Genomic DNA, 27,942 nt, shown 5'->3' with positions numbered 1-27,942 from the left:
AAAAGCACAATGAGAAAGTTAAGCATTTAAAGTGTGCATTAAAGTTGCAGATTTTTACTAATTGGGATTCCCTGTCATCTGCTTTGATGCCTCTACATTGCTTTTTGTTATTTGTTTGTTCGGCACTGTAATTTTGGGTTGGTTTTGAGTGTTAATATGCTGATCCTAATACATTATTCTTTACACATTACTGGCATCGACATGGCACACATTCAAGAACAGATAGTGCACATATCAAGAGATCTAACTACAAAGTTGGATAAAGTCTAAGGAGTCACATGCCCATTGTCAGACCATAAAGCAATTACATTTTATTTAGATTTAAATACAAAACAAAGAATAACCATAACTAGAATTCCTTCATATATAACAAACTTAAAGGCTTTTAAAAATTTTATTTTAAACAGATACAAACCTTAGACATAAATCTTACTGAAGACGTGTCAGAAATGTATACAGTGACTATAAAATGTTTACACACTCCTGTTAAAATGCCAGGTTTTTATGATATAAAAAAAATGAGACCACAATAAATAATTTCAAAGCTTTTCCCACCTTTAATCTGACATATATAACCTGTACAATTCAACTGAAAAACAAATCTGTTAGGGGAAAAAATATAAAAAATAAAAAACGTACAATACGCTGGTTGCTTAAGTGTGCACATCCTTAAGCTAATACTTTGTTGTGTGTGCACACTCTTAAACTAATACTTTGTTGAAGCACCTTTTGATTTAATTGAGGGTGGTGCTTCTGGCGTTGCAGGCATTTCATCCCATCCTTTCTCAAGGAACAATTGCTATTCAATCAGACAACATGTCAGTAGTCTGGTACATCAACAAGCAAGGGGGAACCAGGTCCTATGAGTGTGGCAATGGGCCATAGCCTCCAACCGCTTTCTAATAGCAATTTACATCCCAGCGAGTTCAAACATAAGGGTGGACAAACTGAGCAGGTGCATTCTTTCACCTTAAAAGTGGTCTCAATCCCATGATAGAGAAGATGATCTTTCGTCACTGGGGCCAGCCTTGCTGCAATCTTTTTGCCTCACCCCAAAACAACAAGTGCAGAATCTACTTTGCCCTACTCCTCCCTCAGCGGGAATCCCCAAGAGATGCTCTTCTTCTTGATTGGCCCCCGGGTCTTCACTATGCCTTTCCTCATTTCCCTCTGATCCCACTCTTTCTAAAGAAAGCAGCCAGGTTGAGAAGCCAAGTAATTCTCATTGCACCCTACTGGCCTCAACAAATATGGTTTGCCTTCCTATGGCCTCATCTAGTTTTACCGTTCATGGATTCTGGACCCAGTTCCAGACCCTCTGTCTCACCCTCAGGGACTGTTGCATCCCAGTCTTTAAAGCCTCAAGTTAACTGCTTGGTTCCTCCAATTCCGTTAGTCACCAGGCATTATGAGGTATCATCCCCGGTGAGGAAAATATTGCTATCATCACATAAAACATCCACCAGAAAACTCTAACTCAGAGAGATTTTCAATATGGGCTTGTGATAATGGTCTTGACCCTTTCTCAGCACCAGTAGAGAAAGTGTTAGAATTTCTGGCCAGCCTTTTTACAAAAAGAGCATTTGCATCTACTGTTAAAGTCATTCTAGTTGGCATCTGTAACTTTAATGGCTTCGGAGACCTACCATTGATTTCATGTAGACTAAGCTTTCCTCAAGGGAACCATTCAATTAAAGCCTCCCTTTCAAGACCCCCTACTCCCATGGGGCCTAATTATTGTTCTACAATCACTAGTACTTTCTCCTTTTGAACCAGCAGCTTCTTGTGACTTGAAGTTTCTGTCTAAGAAAACACTTCTTATAGCTGTGACCTCTGCAATATGAGTATCCGAATTGCAAGATTATGTTCAAAGCCCCCTTACTTAATTTTCCATAAGAATAGAGTTACACTCAGGACCAATCCATCTTTCCCTCCAAAGGCAGTCTCAGATTCCAACATCAATCAGACTATAGACCTACCCGTTGTCTTTCCAAATTTTACCAATAAAGGAGAATACTGCCTACACTTGTTTAGACATACACAGACAAGTTATGTTTTTACCTCAACAGAACAGTTGTTTATTTCCTTTGTTAGCACAACCCTGGGAAAATCTGTTTCTAAAGTTACCTTGTCCAGGTGGCTTAGAGTTTGTTTTTGTGATAAATGAAGGTAATACGATCTAAAACTAGCAATGCCAGTGAAGACTCATTACATTAGATTGCTGTCCACTTCAGCTGTTTTCCATTCAGTGGCTTCCTTGGATGAGATGTGCACCGCAGCAGCATGTACTAGTCTGCATACCTTCATCGCTTATTATAAATTGGATTTGGTCTTCACGGATAGAGCTAACTCTTTGGTTTTATGGTTCTCAGGAATATTCTTCCATAGGGCCACCCAGGATCTAAAGTAGTAAAAAGAATTGACAAAGATTTACAACATCAGTTAAAGAAGTTGTATCTTACCATAAAGTTGCATCTGAGTTGTCGATCTTCAACTGTTCTTGGCATTCCCCCCTCCTGGGACTCCTGGCGGAGCGATCCTTGTCCTGGGTTTTCAATTAGAATGTTCCTTGGACAAGGCTTTTTCATAGAGGTTAAGTTCCTCTCCATGTATTTATATAATGGCCGTATCAGTTCTGAGGGTTGGAATCATAACCCATCAGTCAATAACAGATGAAGATCGCCAACACAGATGGAATGTTATGGTAAGACATAACTTTTTATCTAACATCTGTAAAATAATTAAGAAAACAAAATTATATCATACAGAGAATCTTTGGGACTGACATAAAACAATAAATAATTAAATACCAAATGACATTGACAAGAAATTAATACTTCTGTCCACAAAGCAAACCTCCCTTTCATTGCAATGGAAACTGTTCACATGGAAATGCATTCATAGGTCCTTTATAGCAACACATAAAAATGGAAATAATGTTTGAACAAAATATAGGATGTTGGAGATGTAAAAGGAACTAGAGAGCAGATTGGAGGCATATGTTTATGATCGTCATTTACTTAAACCATTTTGGGATAAAGTTACATTTTTCTTGCAAAATTTAAATGATGATTTCCATTTGTCTAACTCTTTGATTTAGTTTAGTACTCCCATACTCCAATGTGTGTGCATATGTGTGTATATATATATATATATATATATATATATATATATATATATATATATATATATATATACAGGCACACTTGTGCATATGTGTGTCTGTGTGTGTGTCTACACTTAAATAATAATACACAGTAAAAAAGAGAAAGCTCCTTGCTGTAGTACAGACTGTAAAAATTCATGATTATGGGAAAAGATTTCTAATTAAAAGATGACCTTTATACACTGTAGAGTAAATTCTGGAAATCATTGCACAAACCATTAGCCAGAATTGTAAAATTAATGACTTGACTGTGAGTTATAAGTCAAGAGGCACATATACAGGAGAAGTCTTGAGTATTTTGGTAACCATTTGAAATGTTGGGACCTGCTAGACCGAGTCCCAAAACCCAGAGACTGCATGGCTGAAAAAAATGGGCTTGTGTATACAAAGTGCGAGATGGCTATTTTTGTCATATTTCCTTTTCTCTGAGGTATAGCAGTCTCAGAGTTGGTGTATATAAGTTTGGGGGGGCTTGCTTGCCCCCAAATCGGGTAGGGTGGATTGCCCCCTGCACATAAAGTTTAAAGGAAAAGAGAGATTTTCAAAATTCATTCTTCTCCTGTAGTTTAGTTTCTGTCTTTTTTTCTGGCCTGTTGGCACTTTGCATTTCAAATGCCATCATTTCAATAGGGAGATGAGTATGTCTTTTATTTGTCAGTGTTGTGAATTGATTGCTCAAAGAACTGAAAGTTAATTGATTCCATAGTTAGCAATAACAGTAATTAATTAAGAGCTTCTTAAATGTTATAAGAGTGATCATTAGATGCATACCCACAGTATTTGTAAGGTCTGTTGTTTGAAGCTCACAAATTTAATATGGCAAGTTACTTAACTAAAAATAATTATTGGTGAAGCACATACGTCTGCATGGCTTCAAAATATAGAGATGAAGCCTTAGTCATAACGCAGACAGCCTTCATGAGTTTTAATGGTGGCTTGGGTGCTAGATGGACATGAACAGCTTATGCTGATTGCCACATCATAAAAAAGGATGGTTATCATAGTCTTCCTATTTCCCTTTCTGTGTTGGGAGAAACAAATTAGTGTATTTGTGTAAGAATGCACATAAAACAGGAAAGGTATAGTACAATCTCATGGTGACATGAGTGCCCATGTCAGCCACCCAGGGGTGGGGTTAGGGCCATTAGAAGTGCCCTCATACCTTGTAGTAGAAGATTCTGGTGATAGCACAGATCACTTCTGCTGTTGCCTCTGTGGTAGCCCCTCCAGTTGGCTTTTGCCTCTGTGCTGGGCCTCTACATTGGATAGGATGGGACTTTGATGGTTTGCAGACAATGCATGTGTTTGCAGACAATGGAGAAAAATGTACCTAGAAAAAGAATGCATGAGCTTCCTTGGGGCATTGTTCCTATGAACAATTCTATAAAGCAGTGCTGCTGTCAAGAACCTTTTAAAAATCACATAAGATTAACAGTGGGTTTTATGCAGACTACTGATGACTAGATTTATTAAATATAAAAGTACTCTACTATAGGATGCTGGTCTTTCAATTCTTCAACTGCTAAAAGAAAAAAGAATCTTACATCTCCTCCTTTGCTGATTCTTAATAAAATCAAACACAAGTTTAAGGGAAGCTAAAGCAAAATCAGTAATCAATAAAGACAAAAAAATGTTGTAATTAGTGTAGCAAATATTTGTCTTCCTTAAAAGAAGGAGAAAACATGAGAATTCAGTGATGTGCCACTGACAAAGAAGTAAATGGAGTTTGTTTTATTTATTTATTTGTTTGACATTTGTTTACCACGAAAGTCTGACTGGGTATGAGCCCACTTTCAGTGGAGGCCCAGGGAGAAAAGCTCCACGGTATATATTAAACAGATTTAAAGATTGAACAGTGGTCACAAATATTAAGACAATAACAAAGTAGTACAATATGTGAAATACAATAAAAGAAAAATAAGCAAACTATAAAGGCAAGCAGTAAAGCTAACCATACATTATATACAAGGTAGAAGAGAGTTCCTAATGTGCATGTTACGTAATAATGCATGATAAAGTTTTACTACAGTGTGAGCAACCAACTTCATTCATTGCTCAGACTGCTAATGGGAAACTGCTTAGAAGGAACCGAGGTGGTATCTGTTCAGAATGAATATGTCTCAGAGTGGCAGTCCAAACCTAGGTGAGGCTTCTGTGATATCTTCAGAATAATGTATTCAGTTAATAGCAATAATGTTACTTGGTATGTGTGTCTGTGTTACCCTAGACTCTTCTAAGAAAGTAGTTGACTTGTGTTTTAAATCAGATACCAGAGGAGATAGTCCTTGACTGTTTACTGATAGCAAATTGTCCTTAATCACTATACCTGTTCCACTATATTGATTGCAAACTGGAAGGTGCTTTATTGCTCTGGTTTCTGCTAGAGTGTATATGTGAAATGCCTTGTATTGTTGCAGTTTCCTGAGCAAGTGTTAGCTTGCTAAATAATGCAGTTTTGTGGCCTGAGAAAACCTAAGTGTCAAAATGATGTAATTTGGGAGGGCCTCAGCAGAGCCGTTGGTTAGTGTTTAAAAACTATTGTTCAGTGAGAGACTGGGAGCATTTTGATCTTGGATATCTAACCCAGCACTGCTTATGCTTTATGTAAGTAGGATTATGGCACTGTGTTTTGTCTTAAGATTAGCTAAAGATTATGAAGTTAGATTAAGTGTTTTTCTTTGGCATCAGACCTGTCCTACTGTAATATGTTAAGTTTCTGTGTGATCTCTGAACTCTTAGATATCACTGTGGTGTAGTAGTATTGTCTTGTGTTTTAATTATTTATTATTAAATATTTTAAACACCTTTACATGTGGCTGGTTTGTGTAGATATGAGCTCTAGAGTACATTGCATATTTATAAAGGTTATTGTAATAGGCCACTCTAAAATAAGCCTTGGACTGAATAGTCACATTACCAATTGGATAATAATATTGCACAGTAATAATTGGACATCCTTTTAAGGGCCTTTTAGTAGCTGATAATAGCTGGGTGGTGGCATGAATTACTACCGTATGGTCTGGGTAATAGGGGCACAGCTGGAGAACCTGTGCCAGCCTTTTCCCAGGAGGGTCTGTATGGTTGTATAACCCCTTCTCATAGTGTGTGTGTGTTGTGTCAGCTACTTGGGCAGGAGCATGAAGCACTGGTTGGGCAGAGGGTACTGGAGGTTTTAGCTTGCCCAGCTAGGCTGAGACCTGGACCCTATAGCTGTGCCAGTGGGGAGTCTTATTGGGGACCTGATGAGCAAGGGAGCAACCAGCCCCAGACTGACTGTGATCTCTGTGTGCACTTAAGGGAAATTGTACTTTACTGTGTGTATTAGTTATCCTTTCCTCATTTAGGAGACGACCTCCCTGGTGTTAGTGGTGAGGATTGAGGCTCCTTGATTGCTGGGCCAGGGCACGGGCGTCACACTGGGGTTAACAAAGAAACCAAATCAGAGAGTACCTCACTCAGTAACTGACAGTAACCAGCATTACTGTTTCAAAAGAAACATCAAATAATTTAATCTCGCATCTTTTAATCTTGCACTTTGAGAAGTCAGTTGGTCCATTCTTTATCCTCATAATCTTGACAAGACTGTATTCTCCTCTTCTAGAGGACAGAACTAAGGTAGCGAGTCTTCTATGGATAAACTTTGAAATCTTGCTGTAGCAGCATACAGACTAGAAGCAATATAGCTATGATAGATAGGATACGTCTAGAATTTGTAAAATTTTTAGGAGCCTTGGGGGTAAAAACTCTCTACACTAGTAAAAACAATTTGCTTTCAAGTATTACAGACTAAATTCTATTATAACTCTTAACAGTTCTGGCAAAGAGTTAACAGCGTAATCAACCTTACAAGAATAAATCAGCCAGATCCTGCATCCCATCCCTTTCATAAGATGTCACTAAACCATAAGGCTGGTTACTCATCAGTGCTGTGGTCACTATTTCACTATAGTAGGAGTTTTCATATCTGAATGGTAGTATGGAGTCCTTCTTGAGTTTATCTTGTATTCCAGCAGGCTGCTTACAAATACGTATGTGTGTGTGTATGTATACCTATATACATACACACACACACACATATATATATATATATATATATATATATATATATATGTATGGGTTCACTACATATGATCGAAAGTTCATATGACTGAAGCCCATTTGACTGACCGAAAACCCATATGACTGAAAACTCATTTGACCGAAAAACAGCACTGGCAGTCTGTAGAGCACTGTAAGGCAAGTAAAAGGTATATGCACTGCTCATCACTGTAGTGCGACCCTGGAGTTAGAATATATTGTTAAGGGGGGTGTGGTGGGTGAAGCCCCCCACCTAGTTTGATCAGATATTTTGTGGTTTGATTTGATATTGTTTAGTGAAACTGAAGTTTGTGGGGGGTTTGCACCCCACACCCCCCAATGTGGGGGGCTGTGCCCCCCCCACACCCCCTAACAATATATTCTAACTCCAGGGTCGCACTACTGTGGGGAACAGGGCATATACCTGCCAGTGCTGTTTTTCAGTCAAATGAGGTTTCAGTCATATGGGTTTTCGGTCAAATGAAGTTTCGGTCATTTGGTCTCAGTCAAATGGGCTTCGGTCATATAAACTTTCGATCAGATGTAGTGAACCCGTATGTATGTGTGTGTGTGTGTGTGTGTGTGTGTGTGTGTGTGTGTGTGTGTGTGTGTGTGTGTGTGTGTGTGTGTGTGTGTGTGTGTGCGCATGTGCGTGTGTCTGTAAAGTAGGGGGGTCTAACAGGTCCACTACGTCAAGCTGGTCACTAAGCTTTGTATGTTATCTAGTCCCATAGATGCAGTTCTCTTGGACTTGAATAGTGCCTTGAAGACTTGTTTGTGGGAAATTTGAGGGGGGGGGGTATTGACGCAGTTGTATGATCTGGGAATGTAGGAGAGGAGAGTTGTAGTTCGAGCTAAGTTTATCTGCCAGTAGATTAGACATATGCCCTCTGGGTCAGAGTTTGTGATGTCATTTACTCTTAGCTGTGCATGGTACTGGACATTGTTTCTTAGGTTTCTAACATAGCTAAAGAAGGCTTTGTTGTTGTACTTTCCAATATACTACACATAAACCAACCCAACACAAAAAAAGCATGAAGGCAGGAAAGTGTTTAACGTAGTTAAAGAAGGCTTTGTAGTTGTACTTTCCAATATACTAAACATAAACCAACCCAACTCAAAAAAAGCATGAAGGCAGGAAAAATATTTGCACTAGATTCTGCAAGTATTTTATGGCTAATTTTGAGGGAGAATTTATGGTTTATGATTCTTTTTTTAACACTGCAGGTGAATGTATTGGATGTAGTGATTTGTTGTTCCTTTGCAAGGATGCTAAAAACAAGTTAATTTTGTTGATAGGCTAAATGCAAATGGTTGGGGAACACATTTTGATTATTCGGTCACGGATGTGGAAGCGAGTTTTTTTAATATAACTTTAAAGAGGGTTAGTGGTCAGAATAATAAGTCCCAGTTATTTAGAAAAATGTATGTCAGCTAATTACATGCTGAGTGTTCATCCTCCTCAAGTAGTAAACTTTTTGCCATTGGAAGACTTCATAAGATTGCGAAGTAAAACATCAGATGAAATGGCTCTGAATATATATTGACAGATGATATAAAATTGTGCTTACTGCTAAGGGGTTATTATGAAGATTTAATTGGAAGCAGTAAGAGCAAAGTGTTTGGGGGAGCAGTTAATGTAGATAAGCAATCCATATTGTGTGATGTTGACGCTAACATGATGCATTACATAGATGATGACAAATTATATTGTGTTACAAAATATTCAACTTTCATTTCAGCATTCGTGGGTGCTATCGTCATAATCATCTACCCCCTTTTTCCCATTTTCAACTTGTGGTCAGGGTATCTTGATAACTGTTGCCTTCTCTCTTGATTCAATGCCACACTCCTGCCTTCAACATTTATCCGTGACTGTTGCAGATCTCTCTCACAATCCATCCACCCCTTTGCTGGATGCCCTCGATTCCTCTTGTTTTCTTCCTTTCTGTCTCAAATCATCTTCACCAGATTGTCTTCTTTTCTGCATGTGTCTAAACCACTGTAATCTCTTCTCTTTGATCTTTTTTGCAATTGGAGCTATTTTGGCTTCTGCTCTTGTGTCCTTATTTCTTCATCTGTCCCACAGTGTGCATCCTACCATCCTTCTCAGGCACTTAATTTCCATCATCTCTAGCTTCCTTATCTGCTCTGCCTTTATTATCCAGGTTTCTGTACTATACAGTAGTACTGGTTGCATCACTGTCTTGTACACCTTATTTTTCAGCTTCTTTGGCATTCTTCTGTCATTCACTACACCTGAGAACTCTATGTCAGTTGGCTGCAGCCCCTCTGATTCTAGCTCTGACGTCTTCATTCAGACTTCCCTTCTCAACCAACCCTTCCCAGATATTTGAAGCTATTAACCTGTTCCACTGTCTTCCATTCTATCTCAATTCTCAGCTTTTTCTTATTTCCAATTTGCTGACTTTACCTCTGTCCTATCGGTGCTTAGTTTTATCCCATGTGCCTTAGTTTTTCATTGCATTCTCCTACCCTTTGCTGACATTCTTGCTCAAAGTCTGCCTGTAATGCCACATCATCTGCATACAGAAACTCTCTTGCTGTGTTCTCTCTGACCTATTTGCTAATGCAGTCCATCACCATTATGAACAGCAGTGGGCTCAGAGCTGAGCCCTGGTGCCCACCCACTCCCACTGAGAACCATTCTGAGAATTTTTATACTGTTTATACTTGTCATTGGGTCCTTGCACATGGCCTGTACTAATTCTACCAATGTTTCTTGGACTTCAAACCACCACAGTACTGCCCAAATTAGCTTTCCTGGGACCTTGTCATATGCTTTCTCCAAGTCTAATTGGACTCTTTTCTCTCTCGCTTTTTCTCAACTATCTGTCTCACTGCAAACATCAGGTCAGTCGTGCTGCATCCTGATCTGAATCGAAACTGCACATCTCCCATCTTACAGTCTACTACTCTATGTATCCATTTATCAGTCACCCTCTCCACAATTTTCATGCAATGTGACAGACGTTTGATGCCTCTGTACTGCCCACGGTTGTGGATGTCCCCTTTTTTCATGTACACTGGCACAAGTGTGCTTATTCTCCAGTCATCTGGGATATGCCTTTCTCTCTACAGTGCTATGAGTACCCTCAGGAGCCATTTCTACACTATCTCACCCAGCATCTTTTATCGTATCTCCTGTGACCTCATCTGAGCCTGCTGCTTTCCCTGACTTCATGTTCCGTAGTGCTATTCTTACTTCTTCTAGGGTGGGCTCCTCCTCTCTCATCATAGGCTATTTCTAGGGCAATACAGCTTCTTTGGGGGTTTCTTCATTCAAAAGCTACTAGAAATACTCCTGCCATTTGCCTTTTGATGCCCTGTGGACTGATGAGCAAGTTGTTGTTGGTCAGATACCCTTCATAAGGGATGGGTATCTTCTTTATCTTTCTGTCTTTGCCTTGCAACCTGATATAGTTTATTTGTACCATCTACTGACTCCTTTTCCAACAGCTGGTAGAGTGCCTTTGATGCCCTGTTCTTTGCTATAGCAGCTTTTTTCATAGCTTCTTTGTTAGCCAACCAGTATTCCTTCCTAACTTGGTTGGTCTTTTCAAACTCCCACTTTTTCCTGCACTCCTCCTTTCTTTTGATGACTTCCTGGACTTCTGCATTCCACCACCAGCTTTCCTCATGTACCTTATTTCCATACCAGGCTCAGCCACATATCTGTTCTATAGTCCTCACACATGCTGTTTTGAGGCGCTGCCATTCTTCTTCAGCTCCACATATTTCTACCTCTTCTTGGGGTGCTAGAGCCCTGAGTAATTCCTTGAACTGTTGTGCTTTCTCTCCAGTCAACTTCCAGATCGGTCACTGTTGACCTTAGAGCCTTCTCTGATCACTGCTTACAGCTGATTGTGGCAACCAGTGGTTTATGTTGTGAGCCTGGTGCTTCACATGAGGATGACTTTGCAATCATTGATTCTACTCCAGTGCCCTTTCCTTACTAGGAAGAAGTATACCTGAGTTGCATGCTGGCCACTCTTGTATGTGATCTTGTGACTGTCTCTCTTTCTGAACCATTTGTTGGCTACTATCAAGCCGTTTGCTAGACAGAAGTCTAGAATGGCATCTCCTCCTTTATTCCTATTGCCCCACCCATGTGGACCCAGGTAGTCTTAATATTCTGTTCTTTCCGGACTGATATGTGCATTCAGCTCCCACGTTATCAACACCAGTTCATGCTGTCCTGCTTTACCTGTATGTTTTGCATCGGCTGTCTGAATGCACTGTTTTCCTCACTATCTCAGCCCTGCTCTGGGGCACAGGCTGAAATTATGAATACTGCCCTATCATTAGGCTGGAGTCTGATTGCCATGAGTCTGTCACTAATTCTGATAATATCCCTCGTTGCCTTCTGAATCCTTTCTCTCACCACAGTTCCCACACCATTTCTAGTCTGTCCTCCTTCTGAGTAGTAGACTCTGGATCCCAAGCCAAGTGTTCACTGCACTCCCCTTCCATCTTGTCTCTTTGATACATAGGATGTCCAGCCTCCTCCGTATCATCTCAACATGTCATCCAGTTTCAAGCTACATCCTGTCGGTGAACCTATATCAAGTGTAGCAATTCTCAGTTTATGTTTGACAGGTCGATTAGTTTTTAATCCAGCTTTTGTTCAACAGAGCTATTCCAGGTAACCCAGGCTGGGCAACTAGACCCCGGCTGGCCAGAAAATTATTGAACAAGGGCTGCTAGGCTTTATGGCGGGCACATCCATTCCTCCCACCGTTAGCATGGGTCCCTGGTGTGGGTCGCTGGGTAGGCCAGGTCTCAACCCACTTATCACCGGCAAATACCCGTGCCCATTTGGTGACATACCTCTCAACTGTGCAGAGGGGATGAGTGTGTCATCAGCTCCGTTGTGGTCGGGGCATGCCATCCCGCCAGATCCGGCCGTTCCAGCTTCGGCTCCGATCCCTTTATCGGATTCGAGGGTCTTGGCTACCAGTTTCAGGGAGGCTGGGTCTCCCTTGGCATTCGACGTTGTGGAGAGGGTTCTCTCTGGAGGATCGAGACCTCTCACTCTGTCCTCGGGATCCATTCCTGCTCCCACGCAGTTGGGTTTGTCTTCTGTCATCCAGTCCCCCCAGGGACAGCCTGTGTCCATAGCACCCCAGACAGTTTCCTTGGAGGAACAAGAAAACATTTGTGAGCCCTCCCCGGAGAGTCCACCCGAGGAGGTCCCTCACAAACGCCAGTGTAAGAGGAGGCACATGGACTCCCCTGAGTCCCTCACTGAGGATACCGACTTGGAGGAAGGGGAAGGTTCACCCAAATCACCTCCCGAAGATGTCTCATTTGGAGACATTATGGAAATCCTTCACCAGAGTGGGGGGTGGTCTTCCCAAAAACCTTCCTCTGACGAGTCGGTATTTCTGGAGGTGTTCAACACAGGCCCATCTACCTCTTGGGTGTCCCCCCTGGCCGACCCTCTGGTGGACCTTATCACCACCAGAGCATGGAGGGAACCAGACACTGTGGAGCCTATACCCAAAAGACCTGACAAAATACTGAGTCCACCGGCAGATAGAGCTTCTTGGAATGAAGGTTCCCAGGTTGATGCCATGGTGGTGGCGGCGGCCACAAAAAAGGAACTTGCCTAAGAAAGTTCCTTGGGCCATCCCCCCAGATGAGGAGTCCAGGGCTATGGACAACCTTGGAAAGCGGACTTTTGCTTCAGCCACCTTTACTATAAGAGCGCTGAATTACTTGGCCCACGTAATACGACTGCAGTGGGACCTCGTGAAAGAGTACGCTGAGTCTCCCCCAGAGTCCATGTCGGCCGAGGATAAACGGACCTTCTCTGCTTGTATGGCCACTCTCGAGTCTGTATCCAATACGTCCATGCGTTTACTCTCTCATGCCACTGAGGGAGCCGCTAGAGCTAGCGGCACCGGCATCGCCTTAAGGCGTCACACCTGGCTAAGTCTTTGCGATTTCTTGGAACCCTTTAAGGCATCCTTCGCTAACTCACCCTTTGACGGTTCCACCCTGTTCGGGAAGACTGTCCACAATACACTTGTCCAGAGTGAGAAAGACGGGAAGATACCGTCGGCCATCAGGATCTGCTTCTCTAACCCTCAAAGGTCCTTCTCCAGGAACCAGCGAGGGCAAAAGAAGCTGTGGTTCTGGAAAACTCAGCAGTCCCGGAACGCTCAGGACTCCTTCTTCCCCAGAGGCAGAGGGGGACAAGGTGGACACCGGCCCAGAGGCAGAGGGGGGCCGAAGAACTTCAGGCCATGTGAACCTTTTTCAGAGCGACCCGCGCAGCAACCCTGAGGGTTTACCCAACTGCTCCTCTCTGGAGGCAGTTAGGGGGCGTTTTTCGATGCACCTACACAAACTAGGAAAGCTCACAAACAAAGGCAAAAAAACAAGCTGAGTAACGCAAGTCACCACACCACAAATCAGGCAGTTTGAACCGTTTATTTGTAAAGCACTTTTCGTCTCAGGCAATCCCAAGACTTCTTCAGACCTGAAGAGATGAAAAGCGCTTTACAAATAAACGGTTCACACTGCCTGATTTGTGGTATGGTGACTTGCGTCGCTCAGCTTGTTTTTTTGCCTTTCGACGCACCTATCCCAATGGGAGTCCATCACGACAGATCGTTGGGTGCTGCGAATAATATCCAGAGGCTATTCTATTCCCTTCATAAACAAACCACCTTACCCCAGGCGCCTCTCGGATGTCCCACCCACTCAAAGGGAGACCACAGCCTTGGAAATACAAAAACTATTAGAAAAAAGAGGCATCCAGCAGGTACCCCCAGACCAGTCCGGATCAGGCATCTATTCCAGGTTCTTTTTGTTGCCAAAAAAGACGGGGGACCTAAGGCCGATTCTCGACTTGTCTACAATTAACCTGTTCATTGCCAAGGAAATGTCCCGGATGGTCATGCTTCAATCCATCCTGCCCTTCCTGCAGGAGGAAGACTGGTTGTGCTCGATAGACCTCAAGGATGCGTACTACCATATTCGGGTGAACAGGTGATCCAGGAGGTTCCTCCGCTTTCAGCTAGGGGCCAGTCATTATCAATTCCGGGTCCTACCCTTCGGTCTCACCAAAGCCCCCAGGGTGTTCACCAAGGTCATGGCAGTTGTAGCGGCCCACATGAGACTTCAGGGCATTCAGGTCTTTCCGTACCTGGACAACTGGCTTCTCACCGCCCCCACCAGGCATCTACTCTTGCTAGCCAGAGATTTCTTTCTCCAGATATCACCTTGGCTAGGGATTACCATAAACCTAAGAAAGTCTTCCCTTCAACCTGTTCAAGTGTTAGACTTCATAGGGGCGAGAATAGATTCTTGCCAGGCCAGGGAATTCTTAACCCCAGACAGACTACACAGCCTGACACTTCATGTCTTAGATCTCCTGCACCCCCTGCAGAATTAGTCCTGAGAGCCTTAGGGTCCATGGCAGCAGCTTTCAGCCTGATCCCTTGTGCTAGCCTGCATATGAGAATTTTACAGTGGATGTTGCACGTTCAGTGGTCGATTATTCATCAACCTCTAGATTTTCCGATCCCTCTGAGCCGAGTGTGCAGAAATGCTCTCAAGTGGTGGCTCCAGTCTTGGAATTTGCAGGAGGGACGTCCCTTTCTTGCGCCCCAACCCCAATCCATGGTGACCACGGGTGCCTCTCTCCTAGGGTCGGGGGGGGGGGGGCATTGTTCAAGGCACGTGGACTCAAAATGAGACCATTCTGCATATAAATGTCCTAGTGATGACAGCGGTCCTTTTAGCGTTGTAGGCTCTTCATGCTTATCTACCTCTGGGAACTATTGCAATCCAGTCAGACAATGTCAGTGGTCTGGTATATCAACAAACGGGGAGGAACCAAATCTTATCCCCTTTGTCGAGAAGCCATGAGAGTCTGGGAATGGGCGATATCCACCAACCGCTTTCTGATAGCAATGCACATTCCGGGTTGGTCCAACATCTTGGCGGACAAACTGAGCAGAATTATCCTTTCTCCTTACGAGTGGTCTCTGAACCCTTGTGTAGTGGAAAAGATGTCTCTGAACCCTTGTGTAGTGGAACAGATCTTCCTCAAGTGGGGTCAGCCTTGCTGCGATCTCTTTGCATTACCTTCCAACGTGAAATGCAGCGAGTTTTTCACTCTAATAACCCCGAAGGGGGAAAGCCCCAGAGACGCTCTTGTTCATGCTTGGCCACCCTGTCTTCTTTATGCATATCCTCCACTCCAGCTCATGATAAAGTTCTTACAGAAAGCTCGCTGGTTGCGGAGCAGATCGATTCTCATAGCCCCAGTCTGGCCTTGTCAAGTCTGGTTTCCCTGCCTATGGTCTCATCTCATAGCTCCACCTTGGATCTTGGATCCCATTCCAGATCTAATTAGTCATCCCTCAGGAATGCTTCCTCCGAATCTGGACAGACTGCAGCTCACAGCTTGGTTGCTCTAGTTCCATTTATTGCTAGGACTCCCGGTATCTCTTCTCCTGTTAAATCTATCTTGGTTGCGGCACAAATCCTCTACCAGGAAAATGTATTCTAGCAAATGGAAACGCTTCTCCATTTGGGCTTCACAGAAAAATCCATTTCCTTTTACCGCTCCGATCCCAGCTGTATTAGATTTTTGCCTCATATCTTCCAGCAAGGAGCCAGCTCCTCCACAGTGAAGGTACAGCTGGCTGCTCTTTCTCATTTCCATGTAGGATACAATTTAGGTTCACTCACTGCTGCCAGAATTTGTAAGACCTTTTTGAAAGGCACTTTTCTTCTGCGACCCCCTATTAAGAATCCGTCATCACTGTAGGGTCTGACTGCGGCTCTTCAGGCCTTAGTTGCACCTCCTTTCGAGCCCTCGGCATCAGTTGACTTAAAATTTTTGTCATGGAAGATGGCCTTTCTGGTAGCTATAACTTCAACAAGGAGAGTGTCGGAGCTGCAAGCTCTTTGTATGAAACCCCCATACCTTGTGTTTCATAAGGACAGGGTGTATCTCAGGACTAATCCAGCCTTTCTTCCTAAAGTTGCTTCTGAGACAAATATTAATCAATCTATTAATTTGCCTGCCTTTTTCCCTAATTTTCAGAACAAAGGGGAATACAAACTTCATTTGCTGGTTGTTCACAGGCAGTTACATTTTTATTTACACTGGACGGCACCCTTTTGCAAATCTGATCAACTGTTTGTTTCCTTTGCCAAGCCCTTTTTAGGGAAACCAGTTTCAAAGGTGACTCTGGCTAGGTGGATTTCCCTTTGTATCCTACAAGCATACAGAGAGCTTGGTTTACCAGAACCAGTAGGAGTTCATGCCCATTCTACATGTTCTATGGCGATGTCTGCAGCATTCTGGTCCAGAGTTTCCCTGGATGACATTTGCTCAGCGGCTACCTGGGTGTCTTCTCACACCTTTATTAATCATTATAAACTGGATTTGGTGTCTAGAGGAATGGCTTCTTTTGGCTCTGCAGTGCTCCGGAATATCCTTCCTTAAGGGCCTACCAAGATTTTGGGTAGCTGGGGACTCTGTCCCACAGGTTGCTGATCAAATGAAGTTGACTACTTCAGATAAAGAAGTTATGCACTCCCATAACGTTTCATCTGAGTAGGTAAACTTCATTTGTCAGCAACCGTCCCCCCCTCCTTCCCCCTTACCTTGGCGTTTTTGCTGAACTTGATGTCCAGAGTTCACGAGTTGGAGGTTTGTCCTTGATTTAGGGGTGTCAGGTTAGTTTGTTGGTGTCATGTATGGAGTGGCAAACTCGATCTGAGGATTGGAAGGAGGTTGCAGTGCAGTATGGGTAGAGGGGAGGAGCTTGGAGCTCAGATCTTTTTGCTTGGTATGGTGCCGGCTTGGATCCGTATCGGATCCGTAACCCACAGGTTGCTGATAAATGAAGTTTACCTACTCTGATGGAACGTTATGGTAAGTAAATTTTTTTGTTTTGCTTGTGTGTGTTTGTCTGTGTGTTTGTATGTGTGTGCGCGTGTCTGTGTCCTCGTGTGAGTCCATGCATGTATGTATACATGTGTGCATGTCTAATGTCAGTAAATGGGAGACTACAAATCCTGTTTGACAGCTAAAGGAAATTTGTGCACAGAAAGTATGCAGTTCATATACTGGGCAAGTTCTTGCTGTATTGAAATGCAGAGTAATGACTCCTAAATGAATACAACTTGTAGGTATGCCATGCAGTTTTGTGTTGTATGCTATTTAATCAAGTTCAAAGGTAAATTTCCATGTCAAGTATTGTTTTATTCTGACACCTACATAATCTTTTTGACCCTTTGTGAGACCTCCAAGAGCACAGCACTTTTTTCATAGCTAAAGCATCCAGGTGGTGTGTTTTTTCATTCACCTTTCATGTCCCATTTCCTTTGTCCATTTCCTGAGTAGTCCATGGAGAAGCTGGCATTTCTTTGCAGTTGTGGAATCAAGGGACTTCTAGAAGAGAGCATTATACTGGCTTTCATATACAGCTTTTACTTTTATTGTTGTGACACTGTGACTATGGCACTGGCATCTGGGATGTACTTGCATTGAATGGCATGGGTAAGATTCTCTTCCTGTAAGGAAGATTTATCTGCAGATCATCTTCTGGCTGGAGGTTCTGTTTGGGGCAGGTATCTTAGAATATTGTTAAAGGGCTCTGAGAGTTGAAATGCTTTTTAGTACTGATGAGGGTTTATGTTATGTACCCGGTCGTCCACTTCACCTTTCAGGTCTGCTGAGCAGCCTTCAAAGAATAAGTCCAGCTACAGGTAATAGAGAAGTTTGTCTCAAGCAGTTCTGACCCTACTAGGTTTTCCTGCAAGTCCTCTATGAGGGCGGTTTTGCAGTGGGGTATATACATGTGTTAACAAATCCCTTGGGAGTGCAAGAGCCAGGTACCATGTCTTGGAAAACTATCACCAGTGACTGGTGGGTGTGTGTCTTGGTGATCCCAAGGGTCTGCTCTTCAAGGTCACCCTTACAAGGTAAAATACCAGTCAGTCTCAGCAAATCTCTGGGACAGACTAAACTGTACTCTACAAAGGGGCTGCACGGCCTGTTGATCCTTTTGAAAAGAGAAAAGGGATTCTGTTCCTGTGTCTTCCTAATCCAGAATGGGATGCTACAGCAGATTAGCAAGCACAGTCATTGCATATTAAGTTCTAAATGACATGGCTGAAGATGATACTGCTGCTTAGGGAAAGAGGCCTTGGTAGAGTCACTGGGCTTGAATGATGCCTTCTGGCACATATGACGTGGAGCCTTAAAGAATGCTCCTGAGGTGCCAGCATTTGGTGTACCATCTGCACCTGAAGTATTATCAAGGATCTGACAGTGTTGCTATGGTAGCTACGACATTGCAGTGGAATGGTCTCTTAGCCTTTCTGTACTTAAATAATTGTCTTCTTGTGACCCTTGAAAAAGACTGCCTAGTAGTTTCACTTGTCTGCTTTGTTTGGAGATTCCGGTGGCCATAAACTGGAATATGTCCTGCATAGTACCAGCACAGAGGATTCCTTCTTTTGGGGCATAATTAGATACTTTTCAGTATACTATTCATGATTACTTGATGGTAAAACCTAGAAAACTCTAATGTCCTGGGTAAGGGAGAAGAGGTGGTTTGAAGCTTAGACTCTTAATTAAGTACATCTTTTGGTCCCATGACAACCATGGTCTTCATCATTCCATCCAATAATTTATACACAAGATTGCTGCAGTGGATATTGAAGTTTCAGTGCCTTCAGAATCTTCACTGTGTTTTTTCCAATATTTTATTTTTCTTTGTATCATACCTTGTCATAATCCTGTATGTGGTCACCTGTTACAGCTATTGTCAGTGTTGTGTTTTTTTCTACAATTAATCCGGTTACAAATGCTGTGATGGTTCATTGATGAACTTGTGCCACTTAAGGTCCTTCCTAAGGTCCTTCTTGCTGAGTGCATATAGGGTATAAACAAGAGGCTTCTTGTTAATGTGCATAATTACTGCATAATGTGCATAATAATCACTGCAATACTACTGTCTTTCCAGGGCCTGGAAGCACATTTAATAAACAAAATATGGATGGGAAAATTATCGTATATAGCTAGTTTATATATGATACCAAGAGAATTGGAGAAACAGTTTCTTGAAATTATATTTCAGTTCATTTGAAGGTCTAGACTAAATCCATTTAAACGAGGAGTACTATATGGATAAGAACAGTGGTTTAGGTTTACTGAATCAGATAGTATATGGAGCCCCATTAAATGTATATAAGGTGTTGGAATGGATAAATGGAAAAAAAAGTTGATAGCAAGTATATTTAAGAAGAAATATAAAAGAGAATGGAGTTTAATAAAAATGAATAAAAGGGAGGCCAGTGGAGAAATGAAATAAGAAAGCATCGTGAAAAAAAAAAAACTGTGGAAATTAAAGAATAAAAGAAAATAGGAAAACATGGTATAAAAATATAATGTTGCTAAACTATTTTGTGAATCCATTGGAACATTTGAGAAAAAGAAAAAGTAAAAAAACTATAAGACAACAAAATAAATGGTGTATGAAGAGGTTTACTATCAAAACCTGGCAACACACTTGTGCAAGTGATTACTTACCTGAAAAACAAAATTGTAAAATCCAAACATCGACTGATCAAAACACCAAACATGGTAATGCCAGTAATTCGACATTCAACATTATCAACTTTACCCAACTTACCTGGACTTCCTGTGATTTTCTACTAACGTTTTGCAGGGGAGGGCATGCCCCCCTGCACCCCCACACCCTTTGCTAATTATATATACAAACTCTTGAGATTGTACTACAGTGATGAAAACGGTAAATTTTCTGATCCTCACTGTAATGCGATCTCTAATCAAAATGTCGAGCTCACAACAGTGAATGCACACTAGCATTCGCTGTTGTGGAATCGAACATTTATGAATCGACATTGCAAAACCTTGGAACTGTGACATTCAGCCTTCCAAGGTTCACATAACTGTCATGTGAGATAGTGATGGTAAGAATCCACAAAACCACGCAAGTGAGGCTAAGTGCACAGACTAAACCAACGATCCAAAGTAAATCAAAAAAGTCCAGCACAACCAGAGTGGATGGAATATCCTTTATTGGTATAAAAAATGGCTGACTCAAATACAACAGACCGGTTTCGGCTTTAAATAGCCTTCCTCGGTGTTAATGCCTGAAAAAACACACAATGTTTAAATAATACATTCTAACCGTGACAGCCCTTTATACAAACATACCCCCACTGGGTGGGCTTAGAAGCCATACTGTATTGGTTAGATAAAGCGAACCTCTATCCACCAGGTTTTAACACCTTGTTAACCTGCCTTACAGAACATGTTCTAACTAAAAATGTTTTTTATTTTCAGAATGAATGCTATTGGCAAGTCAGAGGCACTGCAGTGTGAGCATCCTTTGCCCCCATTTATGCAGACCTGTTCATGGGTTACATAGAGGAGTAGCTAATCTATGATGAGTCCCACAATTTATTTTTGGACAACATGGACATCTGGCATAGCTCTTTAGATGATTGCTGGCTGGTATGGAAAGGAGATACCTCTTATTTACTGGTGTTTGTGACTACCTAAACGAAAATAAATGGGGCATCCATTTTACTTTGAACTGGGATAGGAATAAGATCACGTTCTTGGATGTGCTGATAAGTAGGGATTTGGATAACACATTGCAAACAGAAACTTTTAGAAAATTTCCACAATTCAACACATTGCTTCATGCCACCAGTTACCATCCATCCCATATTATTCGCAATATACCAAAATCACAATTTTTGCGTATTAAACGTATCTGCTCCACCAATCAAGCTTACAACTCAGGTAAAAAGGATCTATTCAACAGATTCTTCATTAGGGGTTATCCGATGGGAACCATACATGGTGCTAGTATGCATGCTGCTATATCTGATCGTGAAAATCTATTACAATATTGACCAATGATTGACAAATTTAATGAAAATACATCTCAGAATATTCATTTGGTTGCCACCTATGGTCATAACACAAATTAATTTCTAGATATTATTAATAACCATTGCAACAGCATACCGCTGTGGTGCAGCATTGTTGCCTCACAGCAAGAGGTTCTCCCGTTTGATTCTCGGCTGGAGTGCAGGGAGTGCCTTCTCTGTGGAGTCTGCATGTCCTCCCTGCAGTTTGGTGGCATTCAAAAGACATGCGTAAATGGGCGTGCCTTCGTTGAAGGTTGGACGTCAAGCTGGCACCTCTGCGTTCATGAAAATCTACTGCCAATCATTAGCAGACCAGAGTTCTGCTGTGGTGACCCCTAACCGGGAAAAGCTGAAAGACAAACAACATTAATAACCATTGGAACATTTTATTGGCCAATGAATGACCGGCTAATATTCTCCCCCCTCAGTGTCTATACTCTTATCATAGGGGAAGGACAATCAACTCCTATCTCGCTCATTACAAGAAGGGTTCTACCACCAACTTTCACCAAACTGCATTATTTGGAGACATGTTGACTGGCAGCAGTCCCTGTGGACATTGTAGTGCATGTGCACACGTGTGTAAAACTACGGAGTTTACCAGCAGCAACACCTCAAAAATATACACTATTGCAGTAGTGATTGGGTTATTTATCTAGCTAGATGCTTTTGTTCCGCTTTCTACGTTGGACAAACTTCACATCCACTTAGATTCAGGATTAGCGAGTATCTAAGTGACATAAGGAACAAAAGGCTCACAAATGCTCTTTATAAACATACCTTAACCCATCACACTGCAAAATTCTAATTCACTATTATAGACAAAATTCAGGGGGATAGAATGTGCAAGTCAGGGTGGCATAGCAAACTCAGTGATAGGTTGGGAGCTCTCTTTAAACCTGGCCTGAATGAACACAATTGATTTGGCATGCACCAATAGGGGGACAGCAGCAATTTAGAATGTATTAGTTAAACATTGTGTATTTTTTCAAGCATTAACACTGAGGAAGGCTATTTAAAGCCGAAACCGGTCTGTTGTATTTGGGTCAGCCATTTTTTATACCAATAAATGATATTCCATCCACTCTGGTTGTGCTGGACTTTTTGATTTACTATAGTGATGGTAAACCATATGAAGAATGTTGTATGTCAAGATTTCTTATGGAAGTTACAAATTAATAAATTGTCAGTAAAAATAAATATTTCTTATAAAAAATAAATGAAAGGATCTGTCATTTTGGTGGAGAAACAATGTAGCATGTTTTCTTAACTTATAAAAGAGTTAAAAAATTATGGGAAAAAAATAATAGAAAATAAAATTGTAAAAGAATTACGAAATTATAAACAGATAAATATGGATATGATTATAGAGTAACAGTCCCAAAAATAAGTCCCAACAGGGTTGTGGCTGACAAAGTTCGCAGATGACTGCAAACTAGGCGCCATAGTCGATACACCAGCTGACACATGCATCCTACAGAAAGGCCTTACTGAGACGGACAACTGGTGCTGAAGTCATGGCCTTAAACTAAATGCCAAAAAATGTATAGTCATCCCCTTTGGGAAAAACAAAGTACCCACAAATTATCACATAGGCAGTAACCCATTGAGTATGGAAAAAGTAATCTGAGACCTGGGGACCCAAGTTGACAGTGACCTGTCATTCGACACCTACGTTGCAAAGTGGTTAAAAAGACCTTCTACCTTGCCCACCTTATCATGAAGGGATTCACATCCAGATAAAAGGAGGTCATTGTACCCCTATACTCCTCCCTTATCAGGCCCATGATTGAGTACAATGCCCCATTTGGTATGTACCTCACCCGGCACCTGCAGCAGCTGGAGAGACCCCAAAAGTACCTCACCAAGAGGATCAAGGGTCTCCAGCATATGTCATATTTTTATAAGCATTCTTTGACTTGTAAAAACATGTCAATAAAATTTTTTGTACTTGATAAAGTAGTACAAGACCCAAGAGGAGGTGACTGGGAAACGGCTCTTGGTATTAAGGAACTCATCTGGCAGTTGAATTTAAATGCGACAAAGTACCCAGGTTTAAATGAAGGGACAAGCATTGGTGACATCCTTCGGGCTAAAAGAAACATGCTGAAATAAAGTATGAGTATTTAGGAATAACAGCTTTTAATAACATTTGGGCACAATACACTTGTATTTCGTGTGATGGTAGATGACCAAATGGTAGGGTACTACATCAATACAGTATAAAGGGTATGAGATTTGGTAGTACTGAATTTAGTGCAGGAAGTTTAAATTAGGTTCTTGGAATTACCACCCTTTAGTAATGATTAACTACTTTGGTAACCCATTTAATGAAATGTATTTTAAGGAAGTTAGTATTGTATTTAACTTTATAATTATTTAAACAAAAAATTTTTTACAACATTTAGGTGATTTTTTAATTCATGGCTTTGATTTTTTGTTTATTTTATTTTATTAACATTTACATGTATAATTGAAGCATTTTCGATGACTTAAAATGAAGGGATTTCATTTTAAACAATGTCTTTTTAAGAAGATTTTATAATAATTAATTGATGGTGACGACCCAATTAAAGTAAACACATGACAGGGTTGTTTTATTTTAAAAATGGAGTTTCACAAACAACCAGTACACTTGAAAAAGCCCGTTACGAACGGGTGAAAGCGCTTGTGTTGATTGTATCGTTCTATTTTGTGTGGTGCTGTGGAATAAAAGAACCTTTTACTTCAACCTGCCTGAAGATATCTCTTTGGTTATCTTTAGCCACTACATTGCTTATTATCAAACGGAAGCTTTAATTCAACATCCAAATTCACTTGGACATTCTTTGGAGAGTGTGGTGTCTTTCAACTGGTGTTTTCTAAGGTTTAGTACTGTTGCAGTCTTTTGCTTCCTGGTTATATGTCATATGCTGCCAAAGTAAAGAAACTCCAGCTCTATTCAGTAGCATACCGCCTACTCAGAGGTGATCTATGCCTGACGTACAAGACCATGTCCAATCAGGAATTGATGGACATGCTCCATCTCAAAAAATCCAAATCCATCAGAACCACGAGAGCTAAATATCTAAACCTCAGTACAAATATGAATAGGACATGCTGGAGGGACAGATTCATAACTCAGAGGCTTCCCACACTCTGGAACAGGATCCCAGTTCATGTTAGGCAGAGCCCCTCACTGACTCTCTTCAGGAGAAATCTTGACGAGTGGATGGGAGATCGTAGGTTTACCCCGGGGGTCATCTCTGTGTCACTACTAGACAGAGGCACAGTAAACTAAATCTATACTTTTGTACCATTACATGGGCTGGCGAAAGCCACATACACTATGGCTAGGCTTATAAATGCCCTAGGGCAGATAGCCTAGTACTAAACTATGAAACAGGTTAGGTGAGTAGATAAATGCAGTACAGGATTTATTCCCTTTTGCAAGATAGTTTAAGCTCAGGATACATAAGTAAAGAAATTTATGACTGTTCAAGATGGCCGCCGAACACTGAACACACACTTTCTGCTGCTCCTGTATCAACCAAATCTATCCGCTCAAAAAAAACCTGCATCTGGCACTGAATTGAACAGGAAAGGAGTATTTCTTCTAAACTACACTTCATGGAAAAGACCTATAGCAACATTTTGCTCTAAAAAGTAAAATGTTATCATTTTTTCTGCAAGGGCTTACCTGTAGTAACTGGCTGAAGGCCGCAGCCGCATGGTGGCATCCTTTTCTCTGAAGGACTGAGCTCTGAGTTCTAAACAAGAAAAGTTAAAGGAGAATTCTTTAAGTCACTCCCTTGTGGTCTAAACCTACACTTTAATCCACCCAGTGATGGCTAACCAACAAGAATCCATGGATGTTATAACTTCTAAAACCAAACTCTCTTCTCTAATGCCAACTGAAAAGGATGTAACAGCTAAGAGGCAGAGAATAAATAAATCAACACAGGACTCAAATAAAGGAGCTGCTAAATCTAAAGGTGAGACTGTTCTTTCAATAGATGACCTTAAAACAGCATTACAGCCCTTGCATGAATATTTCAAATTATTCTCAGACAAATTAAATTCATTTGGTTCTAATCTAGACCAAATTATATACAGAATTAATCTTATTGACAAGAAAACTGAGGAGAACTCAAAGCAAATACAAGATTTACAAACCAAAGTAAATACAAATGACAAAATTATTAGTGACTTACGGCAAAAAATAATAGACTTAGAAGCACGCAGTAGGAGAAACAACATTCTAATACGTGGCATTCCTGAAAACTTTGACCAAGTCCAACTACCAGTCATACTAACTGAGATTTTTGAACACATTATTGAAAATAAAATCTTAGCTAAAGAAATTATTATTGAAAGAGCTCATAGAGCATTACGGAGATCACAAGATGAGGGTGTCCCTAGGCAGATTTATGCAAAGCTACTAAATGCTGCACATGTTACCACACTCCTCATGGCTGCAAAAAGAAAAAGTAACATTTCATGGAGAGGTCACAGGATTACAATAGCACAGGATTTACCCCAACCCATTAAGGCTCAAAGACAAGCTCTAGCTCCTTTTTGTGCTTTGTTAATCAAAAAAAAACTACTCTTTCAGATAAAATACCCAGCCATCCTCTCCTTCAGCTATGGGGATCAGAAGTTCCTAATACACTCTGCAGATGAAGCAAAAAAGTATTTATGCAAGCTTTCAAGGAACTACCAGCTTAACTAGCTATACTGTTAAAGCTAGTATAATAATATAATCAAGATAATACAGTATATGCTTAAAAGCTATGAATTACCGTTAAGACTAACAAATAGTATAACCAAGATGAATACACCTACAAAAACCTATCTCTGCTGGCTTTCTAACACTGTTAACTGATTCTGACTTACCCTGTCATCTTCCCAGCTTATTTTTACCATCATCTGGATGTCCTGGCATTTGTTTTGTTTTTATTTTCCTTTTTTAGCTCTTCAGTAATATGTTGGCCCATTTGTATCAGTGCACAAGGCTTCCTGTGGTCTGTTGAGGCCTTATTTAGAGCTCCACGAGGGTTCCCTAAGCTCCCAGGGCCGTTTCAACATTCCATTACCCAGAATGCAACAGGAATGCCGGCCGATGACATCACAAGGTCGAAGGTCGCAACAGAAGAAGAAGCAGTGCATTTCTGGGAATGCTAATATCATGAATTAGAGCCTAGGGAAGAAGAAATGGATCTAAAACAACACTAGCTGGATACTTTAGGATGGGGGTAACTATAAAGGACTCTGGTCAGGGTAATTTAGCAGTCTAAACTTTTGTTTAAGTAATGAATATATTACAATATAGATTTGTTCTAGCAATGCAAGTAACATCAGTTTGTAAGAAGTCTTTCATAACAAACTGTATAGTAGCTGCCCTCTGCTGGTCATGTTGCAAAATTACAATGCCATACTTCAGGCATGCTTTTCTGTGCCTTTCAGTTTTTCAAAAACAATATTTTATGTGTTCACATTTAGTTTTCTATTTAGTTTTTGGGTGTGTGTTTGAGTGATATAAATTCAGACTCTGTGAGTAAAATAAAAAGCCTATGCAATTTTCAAAAGTTACATATATATTTAACCTGTAATTTTTTTCCTGTTATAATTACCACCTTCATTAGCCTCCCTTTAGAGCAGTATGCCCAGTTAGAGCTTATCTATTTAAAAACAGCTAAAGACAATTGCCTGTTTAGTATCTGTTGTTGCATGGTAACACAAATTAGTATTTTGACTACTTTCACCATGATTCAATCATGATTCATGAATCATGATGTTCCAATTCTTTACTGGAAGTGCAGGATATGGATGTCTTGTTCTCTCTCTTAATGAAGGTGGATCTACAGAGATAGTGAGCTCGATATGCTGTATGCTTATGCTTGGTTTAATTAGCCGACTTGCTAAAACTTGCTTTTTTGCAAAAAAGGCTGGCTAAACTGTGTTTTTTGCTGCTTAGTGATGATATATGAGTTATGTAGTTTATTGTGAACAGCATTTAGTGAAAATCCAATTAACTGCTTAGGTGTCAATCAATGCTCTTGTTTTTATCTTTCCTTCTCTGATCCTATTGTTATGTAATTCTGTGTGTAATGCATATGTAGTAAACCCAGTTAGATATCTAGATAGCTAAAAAATGTATTTATTAGGATATTATGGTACTTACTGCTATGCCAGTTATAAATAGAACCTGTGTTACTATCTGCTGTAATGGTTATTAATAGCTCTGGTTATAAAGTGTGTTGGTTTCAATTACTTAGTAACTTTTATTGTCTGTATTACTCCAACCTCACTTGTCTATTTACATGGAAATTTTCGAAGTCAATAATTGTAAAAAATGCTTTATGTATTATGGTCTTATGGTGGTATTGTTTTATTATCTCTTTTAACTCCTGACTCGAACGTCACTTTGCCTTTAACTGTCCATTCTATGTACATATGTTTTTCTTCCTTAACATTTTTGGGAGTGGCATGGTGGTGTAGTTGTCCAATGTTTGTTGGCGCTTGGACTATTGATGTTAGTTTATATGTCTCCCTGCTCTGTTCTTGTATTATTCTTCATAAGGGAAAATATTTAAAAACAGATCACTTGTATCTATCTAGAACTTTCTCAAAAATGAATCAGGGAGACAGGTGGTTAGGCACGGGGCTTATGGTAAGGAGCATGGATGACAGAATACGATTTATTACCACATTCCACTTTCTGTCATATATAACAAATGTGTTTACTAATTGCA

General features: G+C 40.9%; 1 protein-coding gene and 1 long non-coding RNA gene across 5 annotated transcripts in view; one reads left to right on the top strand and one right to left on the bottom strand.

Moving 5' to 3' along the window:
- The window catches only part of TGDS (TDP-glucose 4,6-dehydratase), a 750,932-nt gene that overhangs the window by 191,987 nt on the left and 531,003 nt on the right, over positions 1-27,942 (top strand). The window lies entirely within an intron of this gene.
- On the bottom strand, positions 671-26,311 carry LOC122803403. The gene is made up of 3 exons (XR_006365115.1): positions 26,084-26,311; positions 24,888-24,957; positions 671-2,401 (listed from the first exon to the last, which is right to left on the bottom strand). It is a non-coding gene; the product is annotated as an uncharacterized LOC122803403 (long non-coding RNA).

The sequence above is a fragment of the Protopterus annectens genome, chromosome 5.part1 (assembly GCF_019279795.1).
Source record: "Protopterus annectens isolate FY-2018-M chromosome 5.part1, PAN1.0, whole genome shotgun sequence".
Taxonomy (NCBI): Eukaryota; Metazoa; Chordata; order Ceratodontiformes; family Protopteridae; genus Protopterus; species Protopterus annectens.
The sequence above is the reverse complement of the archived record's forward strand: the minus strand, read 5'-3'. Positions and strand labels throughout refer to the sequence as shown.